A 10,157-nucleotide genomic window follows, 5' to 3' on the forward strand; every position below is an offset into this window, starting at 1 on the left:
TGCCCGTTTACTCTTGACCTCAGGGTTGTGGGTTCGAGCCCTATGGCGAACCAAAGATTCCTGCATTGCAGTGGGTTGCACTAGATGACCCTTGTGGTCCCTTCCAGCTCTACAATTCCTTGATTCGATGATTTGATACACATGCTAGAGATGTGCTTGGCCATTTGTCTGAACATGGAAACACTATCATGGGTGGGGGAACAGGGACACACACACAAAAAAACCCTACTGATTTCAACATCCCTCTCTGCATCACATCTCACATTCAGCCCCTGACCTTTCCATGTTGAGCAAGGGGGTTGTGTTTGCTTGACCTCCATGGTATGTCGGGAAGGTCTACAAGGGTAGAAACCACCCCCCTCCACCTTCCCTGAACAGCACAACAAAGCATTGGGACTACGATAAATGTGAAGATTACTGGAGTGGGGTGCCCTTGTGTGAGTGCCCTTGCTCCCGTTAAGCCTTGTTTCAGGATGCACCACAACTTTATGACATCACATTTTCTCTCTCCTTTGTCGAGCAACAGGTGACACCACTGCAAGTTCCTCTATCTGCTAGAATACAGAGAAAGTTGCAAAGTTAATGGCATTACATTACATGGTTTCCCTTACTAAAAGCTCCTGCACAAAAGAAGAGGATGGTGAGACATGAGGCTGTGGTTTTTTGCAGGAGTCGCGCAACCAAATATAACATGTTTGGACCAAAGATATAACTCAGACTCACTATGGAAGCCGTTTAGATGAAAGAAACATTTTGAAAACTTGCCTTTAGTTATGTAGTGAAGAACATTAGTTAATAGCTTAAGTATGCTTGATTACTGGAGTTAATTGAAACTGGTTGGAAAGTGATTCTTTTTTTCTTTTTTTTACAAGCATGTTAAATGACCTGTGATTTTGGAGAAAGATGCGACAAAATCCAACCAACCCTTCAAAAGAAAAAGAGCTTGACATTTGACCATTGATGTATTTCCTTTCTCACTCTTGTAGTAAATAAATTTGATCTGAAGTGCAATAGTCCAAATTCATTTATACCAGTCTGACACAGATGGTACCTGCCTGGGCAAAATTGTAAAAAAGTGGATCTCGTTCATTGCATATTTGGAAAGAAACTTTAACTATAATGTTCATGCATATAATTTATTTAAATAATCATTTGCATAGTTATATTACAGTACAAAGAAAACTAAATTAAAATTATATATTGGGTTTTTCCCAAAAACAAAACCCAAGCCCTGATACAAAAGCAGACCAGAGAGCTGAATTTTTAAATGTACAAGAGATTGCTTCTCATTTAACTTTGCTCTCTATTGCTCTACGGCTGCTTTTCTGAAACACAGAACAGCGGGTAAGGTGGGGGGGGGGAGTATAAAACAATAGGCATTTCCATGGCAGGCTTTCCTTACTAAAACAAGTTACTTCATTCATTTTGGATTTCTAAGGATTTTATGTTTAAACACCACCAAGGCTTTTCAGCTGGAAATGCTAGAGGCTGGAGCTAATTCTCTTGCCCCCCACAAACGTTTCATTATTGAAAAGAATCTCCAAAGCAAGATCCTGTATAAAATATTAAACAGCTTTGGAAATAATTTGGCGCCTTAGAGCTTAGCCATTCCCCACCCACTCACCCACCCCACCCTACGTGCCTTACTTGGTGAAAACACAGCACTGTACATCCCAAGCTACCCTCACTTCAGGGCCAATGCTTCGTTTGTATTGCTCTCAAGTGTTCACAAGGTTAATTATGCCTGTACCTTTGGGGGGAAGAGGGAAAGAGGGGCAGGAGAGAGAAGGCTGGGCCACCCTTAACTCAGCCCACTTTCCTGAATAGAGGAAGTGGCGTGATGGGGATGGCGTGATTTTACTCATCAAGAGCCAGCCTTCCCACAGAACAAGACCCTCCCCTCCTGGAATGCACCAAGGCCCTTGTTACAGGCACATTACATTCCACTTCGCTCACATACAGTTTTCAATGCGACAAAGGCCATGAGAATTTCCCAGGGCTGCAAAAAAACTCTAAGGGGAAAGGACAAATGCCACGTCAACCGCAATAGCTGCGTAGTACCTAGAAGGGGACATTATTCATGTCAATGCTCTCTATTCAGCAACATTTCTCGCTGTACGTTCTGTACTGGTGTATGTGGACATGAGTACAAGATATATAGATGTCTTGCAGGAGTTGCAAAGCAGGCACATCCATGTAGCTTAAAGCTTTTCTGACCGAAAAAGCTGGATAGCTCAGTTGGTTAGATCGTAGTGCTGAGAACACCAAGGTTGCAGGTTTGAGCCCCATATTGGACAGCTGCAGGGGGTTGGACTAGATGACCCTCAGGATCCCTTCCAACTCTATGATTCTATGAAATACATGGAATCAGAAATCAGGAAAAGACTGGCTTATTATAGCAATCACCAAAGAGATACAGTATATATTGCATTAGTACTTAAATGAATACTCCTGCCCATTGTTATTGCGGTTATGATTATGATTTGGGCTTTCCCTTCGTCTTTCCACACGTTCCCCAAATCTGCTCCAAGGGGTCCCTCTACTCTGTGGGGCATATTTTGAAGGTGTAGAGGAGGCTGCAGGAGAGACAAAGGGGAAGTTTCACTGTGGTAGTGGCAGCCTGTTGCTTGAGCAGAACAGCACCACTGGATAGAGTTGTTTTTTAAATTATTATTATTATTATTATTATTATTATTATTATTATTATTATTATTATTAATGTAATAGCAAATAAAAGGCCATTCATAATAGTGAATAAAATTGCTGCTCAGATTCTAATGGTAGGAGAGAATTAACAAGAATAAGCAAGAAGGTCACAGAGGAATATTGCTTCATGCTGATAGGCACAAAGATGTCAGAGATTTAGAAGTGAGCCGCTGCCTCTGTCCAAGGACGAATGATGTAAAAATTATCTGCCTGCCTCTGCCCAGAGAGCAAAGGTCTCCCGACACCTCGGGCTGAGGGTTAACAGCTCTTTCAGATTCTGTTGTCTAATTTACTTTGACATGAAATCGTAGCTTGCAATTCACCACCCTTTTAACAGGAAAGGCAAGACCACAAGCAACTTTGACGAGAGAGGGCGGGTGGGGGCGGAGGGAGGGTTTCCTTTATCCCAAGGCAAGTTGTGTTTTCATTGGATCTGAGACCACATAGCGGGAGCATATTCCCCCCTCCTATGTGGTTCTCCTATTCTTTCGCAGCTATCCGCTGATATTTAGGCAAACCGAAGGACCTATTGAAGATAAGGCATGATGTCATGCCACCCAGAGAGGGACCAATAAGGACCCTGCTTTGGACCATAACAAAGACTGCTGTGCCTATTGACAGCAATTCCGCAGGCTCTAGTGTTTAAAACAGCAACTCCCAAAGGAAATTCAGGAAATTCATGTATCTCCAGCTGGAGATGTAACCAACTCCAGGCTGAAGCCCTGGCGAGAGGCTACCAGTCAGTGTAGACAATACTGAGCTGTTACTGAGACAATACAAGGCATGGCATGGCACACTAGAACCGATGCAAAATTAGGACCAAAAGCAGGAAATGTGAGAGATCAAAGTTCCCAGCTGTTAATTCATTATTCCATCCTTCCTCCAAGCTGTTCAGTACTGTGTGGAGTTTGGCATCATCTCATTTTAACCTCACAACAGCCGCCCCGTTCCTAGTATGTGACTTGCCCACACATTCTGAGCTGGTGAACTTCATGTTTCAGCAGGGATTCAGACTCAAGTCTTTCTAATCCAAGTATAACAGCCTATATATTCTACACTACAGCTAGAAGCCCCAACAGTGGTGTATAGTGGTTAGAGTGCCGGACTAGGACCTGGGAGATTAGGTTCAAATTCCCTCTCAATCATGAAGCTCACTGGGTGACCATGAGCCAGTCACTAACCTCTCAGCCTAACCTACCTCATAGGATTGTTGGGGCGATTAAATGAGGAGTGGGAAGAACCAGGTATGTTACCTTGAGCTCATTGGAGAAAAAAGGTGGGATATAGACATAAGACATAAATATAACAACAACAACAACAACAACAACAACAACAACGGCAACAACAACACATAGGGCCCTGCCTGCAGTTACATTATAAGAAGTGAAGCGCTGTGAAGGTTCAGACTTCCTCAAACAGACCGATTTATTTTTGACCTGGAAGGTGTTTTTTATGTTAACCCCCCTAGCTGCCTATGAATTGGGTTAAATGTTTCTCCACATGCTTAGAAAACATGTTAGCTTAAACCAGAGATCGGAACAGCTGTGCCCCCCCCCCGCCCTGAACTTGTTGGACTCCAATTCCCGTGAGCCCCAGCCAGCATGCTGACCAATGGTCAGGGGTTATGGGAGTTGTCGTCCAACAACATAAGACATACAGGTTATTCATCTCCTGGTTGATACATTCCAGTATTCAGTGCCATCAATGAAAAGAGTTATTGGGGGGCCTGGGCGGAGGTTCAAATTAATTATACCAGAGGGGAAATTGAAAGAGACACAAACTTGGTATGACCCCAAAGCAGTGGCGTAGCGTGAGGGGGGCAGGGGGGCAGGGGGGCCGGCCGCAACATCTGGGGGGCGCGCTCTCACACTTGCAGCTCTCTGCCCCTACCTAGATCCACGGGTTAGGGGGCGCAAATTACTTGCCTTGCCCCGGGTGCTGACAACCCACGCTACGCCAATGCCCCGAAGAAAACATGGTGTTTTTTATTAGAAGTGGGCCTGGGGATTTTTTTTTTTTTTTTTTTTGAGCAAGGTTTTATAATATTATTTACAATTTGAGCAGCACTTTCCCTGGGTGTTCAGAGCGGCTCACTTCATAGCACTGACTAGTCTCTCAGGCCCTTGCAACAGCAATGACAATCATGTATATAGGGGGAGCATTATGGACCCTCTATTAACAGGCATGTGGTAACATGAAATGGGGCTTCGAAACCGGAATACTTCTGTGAGAATGTAGGGCTTCTTCATTTTTAATTCGGCAGTTAAGCGAAGATCGGCAGGCTCAACCCCCCCCCCCCCCCCGCTTCTGACTGGAACTCGAAGGTGGCCTCTCCGTTATTTACTATCTTGGTAGGCAACAAAAGGATGTGAGAGGAGCTGCTGTGAGGAGGGAGTGGGCGCATGGGTGAAGAGGCAGGGAAGTGAGGCTGGGAAGCGTATTAAAATGAGCCAGAAGACAATGCTAATGTGCTAAGTCAGAGCCATATGCAAATATATGCCGTGCCCTAGAAAGTCTAATCCCATCAAGAATGCCCAGGACTTTAATTTGCCCATCTTTTACAACTCATAAATCTATCCTCCTCCCAAAGCTAGCCTGCCAAATGCCACGAGGAGGGGGCTGCTTTCAGGCTGGCAACTTCAGCGTAGCTGCCTGGATCACGCCTCAGTAAAGACTCATAAAGAGCTTTGTGTGGGGAGGACTTGGGAGCAGCTTCTCACATTTTGCCTCAATAGAGCCAAACAGTGGGAAACGTGAATGACGGATTGTCAGAACTGGTGGTCTCTCTTGTGCTGGCTTTGGCATACTGAGCTACGGGCTTCTCGTTTTGCCGCCAGAGTTGTTGGGTTTTTCTGACAAGAATACTTTGGCCTTTGGTATATATACCTGTGGGTGGAAAACTTACATGCAGTTAAAAGACCTGAGTTTTCAAAAGTTCACGTTAGCTGTTAAATTGAAAGCTACTTGGTTTTCTAAGGTTGCAAATTCAAGTGTTTTGCACCAGCATTAAGTGTTTTTAAAGCAAACAGGTGACAAAGAGCAGCCGTTTTTTCTGAAATTAACTTGCTGTTAAATGAGTCTATGAGGTATATAGCAGACCTCTGGAAGAATAGGCTAATTTCACATTATCCTTCATGTCATGATGGGGTGCTTATTCTGCTTGAACAGCGATAAGCATTATTTGTTCTGTCATATCATAATCAAATTTTATTTGCCCTTTACAATGAGGCAGCTACCATAAGGTTATAACAATATGCAATTATAAAACAAATGACACAAGTTACAGCCATAAAGCAAAATGTAGAAGCAATTAAAAGCAGTTTCGTATATAAAACATTTAAAAACTATTCCAGATATTTTAAAAAATAAAAATATGAAACACCACACCCATTTATTCTGATTGGGGACGTATATTAATGAATGCAGACATCATCACCATCATTTATTATTTCTACCCCATCCATCTGGCTGGGTTTCCCCAGCCACTCTGGGCGGCTTTCAACAAAACATTAAAAACAGAAGAAAACTTTAAACATTAAAAACTCCCCTAAACATACATTATTATACTTTGTTTCAAGCGGGGATAAGAGTGCAGGTGTCAGAACCAGCTCTACCATTAGGCCATGAGAGGCCACTACCTCAGGCAGCACGTTTGAAACAAATTTCAACGACCAGTCTGGTTGGCTTTTGTAGTTGGAAGTGGGGAGGCGCCATCTTCTCTTTTACCTCAAGTAGCAACATGTTTTGGGTTAGCTTCATGGGGAAAGTGGGTTTTGACGAAGGGATTTATGGAAGAAAGTGACAGCCCCACCTGAGCTTTTCTGGAAGAGGGTTCCAAAAAGAAGAGGCCAAGAAGGGTAGCAGGATAGATGAAACTGAATGGTGAACTTACCTCAAAATACTATGGATATTAAAGCTGGGCCATTGTGTCATGTGATAGCATGGGAGCCACAGCAACACTGCTCTTTCTGGCGTCACGGGCAGGGCCGGAATTAGGTATGATGAGGCCCTAAGCTACTGAAGGTAATGGGGCCATATATATGTCCAGCTGTCCTTTGTCAACAACACATTGTCGCTGTTTTTTGTGTTGAATATATGCTATATTGTAATTTATGGACCTAATAGGTATCTAAAGCTATATGTACATGTTGCCATGCAACCAGTCCATGCAGGATGTAGGCACCCTATATATAGAAATGAGCAAACCAGTGATATTTTAGGGAGCAGGCTAGCAGCTAGGTCCCATTGCTTACATCATAGGAGCCTACACAACACAAAACACTGTTGCTGTATGTAGATTTTAGTTTGTTTTTTTATATTTTGGAAATGTACATCCAGATTTTTTTCCCCCTTTAACTTTTTTGGGGGCCCCCCAAGAGAGTGTGGCCCTAAGCTATAGCTTGTTTAGCTTATACATAAATCCGGCACTGGCCGTGGGGTTAGCATGAGATGCTCTGTGCAAATGCAAGAGCAGATCAGGTGAAACTGTGACTGGGAGCAGGGAAGTCACATCAAGGTCTCGCCCTGTTGACACAGGGAAGATCAGCCTTGCTGCAGCTCCCACGTTACTTGGAAAACATGAGTACCCAAAGCCTAACTGACCATTACCGGTAAACATGGCTGTTCTAGATTCCTTGCCCCTTCTGTTCTTCCAAACAAGATGCATCTTTCCTCTTTTGTCTGAGATAAGGTACGTTCTACAAATACAACTACACAGTAAGTAGCAGAGCTCCAGTTAGTCATTAAGAATCCAGTGTGTAGTTAACTTATAATAAATACAGTGGAACCTTGGGTTACATACGCTTCGGGTTACATACGCTTCAGGTTACAGACTCCGCTAACCCAGAAATAGTAGCTCAGGTTAAGAACTTTGCTTCAGGATGAGAACAGAAATTGTGTTCTGGCGGCATGGCAGCAGCAGGAGGCCCCATTAGCTAAAGTGGTGCTTCAGGTTAAGAATAGTTTCAGGTTAAGAATGGACCTCCAGAACGAATTAAGTACTTAACCTGAGGTACCACTGTACAGTGGTCTATTCAGAAGTTAGTCTCCTTGTATTTAATGGGGTTGAGTCCCATATGGGCAGCCCACTAAGTTATTTTATAAAAGATGGGTTTTTAATCTACAATAATTTTAATGTTATTAATTTTTAAAAATCTTTAGCGTTTAAAAATCTTGTTAAGTATCTCAGTTCTGCTGCTTGGGCAGAACACTGTAAAGTGGGAGGTTTTCTTTCTTTTTACTGTACAATTAGGAGAAATGCTGACTCCTTCCTATTTCATCTATTAAAGTAACACAGTAAAAATAAAAGGACATAATTCTGCTTTCTATAGTTCCTCCAGTGACTACAGACCTAAGACAACTCTTATCAGGAGTCAATCCCCGGCACATTTGAATGTTGGGATCTAGTGCCCCCTAGTGCAAAAATAGAAAACACAAAAAGCTGTACTGTTAGGAAGTGCTGGGTGTACAATTTCTGTAACAATTACATTTCTCCTGTGTGCATGTCAGCTTTCTGAGGAAGTGAAATTCTCCAGAACCAAGTATTTCCAGGAATGCTACAAAAGCAGCTACTGTGCAAGCACTATTACAAATCACTTTTTGAGAGAATTGTCAAGCAAAAGTGGCAGCATTGCAACAATGCTAACCACTTATTAGAACGTTGGGATGAAGTTATAGCTGAACTAATGTAAAACTTCCCATTCAGGCCTAAGTGTCTGAGGCTACTTTACATAGGTGAGCATGGAGAGCAAAGCAAGCTCACCCACACCATCAAGGATATGGAAGCGTGAAGGGGGTTAATTACAATAATTACAAGATTTAGTGTCGTTTGGCAAAAGTGAGTAACTTCTGAATAGAAATGTCCTTTTGTGTGACTGTGCCTATCCTACATAGCTGCCTTTGTGGTCCAAAGAGCAACTCAAAGATTGGGGAAACATGATTATTCCTTTGTATAGCCAACTTTAGGGGGAGGTCACTTTAAATCACATTCTATACAGGGAATCCTGCTACTTGAAGAACAAGGACTTCCAAAACAGCTACTTCATTTGCTCCTGACAGTCCTGTCAGAATTAATTTGGTTTCCCCTCTTCTACTGCAGAAATATGGGGAGTAGGGCTAGGCCACAGCAATGCAGCCTTCAAGCAAGATAACAGGCAGTGAGTAATTATAATTTGCAAGTGAACTTAACTCCAGAGTTTGGGGGGGGGGGTGTCTGCTGTTGGTGGGTCGCTGCCCTTTTTGCCACGCTTAATTGTAATGATGCAACCATACCAAAAAGTTTGTGAATGAAGTTTATTTGGGGCTGAACGGAATGGAATGTCGTACAATACAGGTAAGACACTTCAAGATGAGTAAAGCACTAATTGCACAGGAGGCTGGAATTTCACCTCAAGTCAACACAAGCAAAACCATTACTTCAGAAAAAGCAAGGTATGTCATGCAAAATTAAAAACAAAAAACCATTCTAACCAATCTTGTGGTACCATTTAAAATGCTACCCATACCACAATAATTTACATCACATTAAATAATCATTCACAAAGAATGAAGCATTTTTAGCAATGAAATGAATTATCTCAGTGCTTAAATGATAGTTAGCAGATTTTGCATGAACACTCGATCCAGCATTTAATTAAGCTAGCGAGTGGAAAACATGCAGTGATATAGTACCATACAAATCAAGACCCCTTTATATTTTTGTATTGCTTACAGGAGCAATCACATAAAGTGATATTTACTATATTTCCCACACGATTTTATAACTATCCATGCACTGACTTCATGTGCAATGCAATTGTTTAGGACTCAAGTCTCAAGTCCCCATATGAATCAGACAGCCCAAGCAGTCTTGGCAATCTCTCTTAAACCCTAATGTGACAATGATCCACAATTAAATTACATTATGGGTCACAATGTTGAAGAACTCCCATTGAAATGCTTAATTAAAGAAGAGGACAAATGAAACGTGGGGTTATTTACATTTACATTTACGTAGGAGACTCTGAAACAAATGGGTAATCCTAGTCGGAACTAAAATAAGGAAAACAGATGTTAGGAGAGGGTGTGAAAAAAGGTGATAGTGCCTTGAGAAGGTGTGAGTACTTCCTTTTCTGCCTTTTTGCCTCCAGTGACTTTCATGGGGAAACCCAGCTACCGTCTACAATGAGCAAAACAGGAAGTTGGTTAGCTAAACTGTAGACAGCAGACTTCACTCACGGAGTCCTACATGCAAAAAGAAATTTGATCTCATTGCATCTCTACGCTTAGCTTTGTACTGCTAGAGGTATAGATATAGATAGGCTCATTACAAAATATATTGCCTTTGTATGAAATGGGTGCCCAAAGGTTTAACTGCACCATGTGTATAAAGTTTATTTACCTCCTCCAATAGACACCCTGTGGAGGATCTGTTGGAATGTTCTGTTTCTCAGGAATGCATATGACTTAATGAC

The 10,157-nt window shown here is 42.4% G+C and overlaps 1 long non-coding RNA gene across 1 annotated transcript; it reads right to left on the reverse strand.

The window, feature by feature from the left end:
* Nucleotides 1-5,898: 5,898 nt before the first annotated feature.
* On the reverse strand, nt 5,899-10,113 carry LOC144328025 (uncharacterized). The gene is made up of 2 exons (XR_013393243.1): nt 6,312-10,113; nt 5,899-6,248 (listed from the first exon to the last, which is right to left on the reverse strand). It is a non-coding gene; the product is annotated as an uncharacterized LOC144328025 (long non-coding RNA).
* Nucleotides 10,114-10,157: the final 44 nt, after the last annotated feature.

The sequence above is a fragment of the Podarcis muralis genome, chromosome 6 (genome assembly GCF_964188315.1).
Source record: "Podarcis muralis chromosome 6, rPodMur119.hap1.1, whole genome shotgun sequence".
Classification (NCBI taxonomy): Eukaryota; Metazoa; Chordata; class Lepidosauria; order Squamata; family Lacertidae; genus Podarcis; species Podarcis muralis.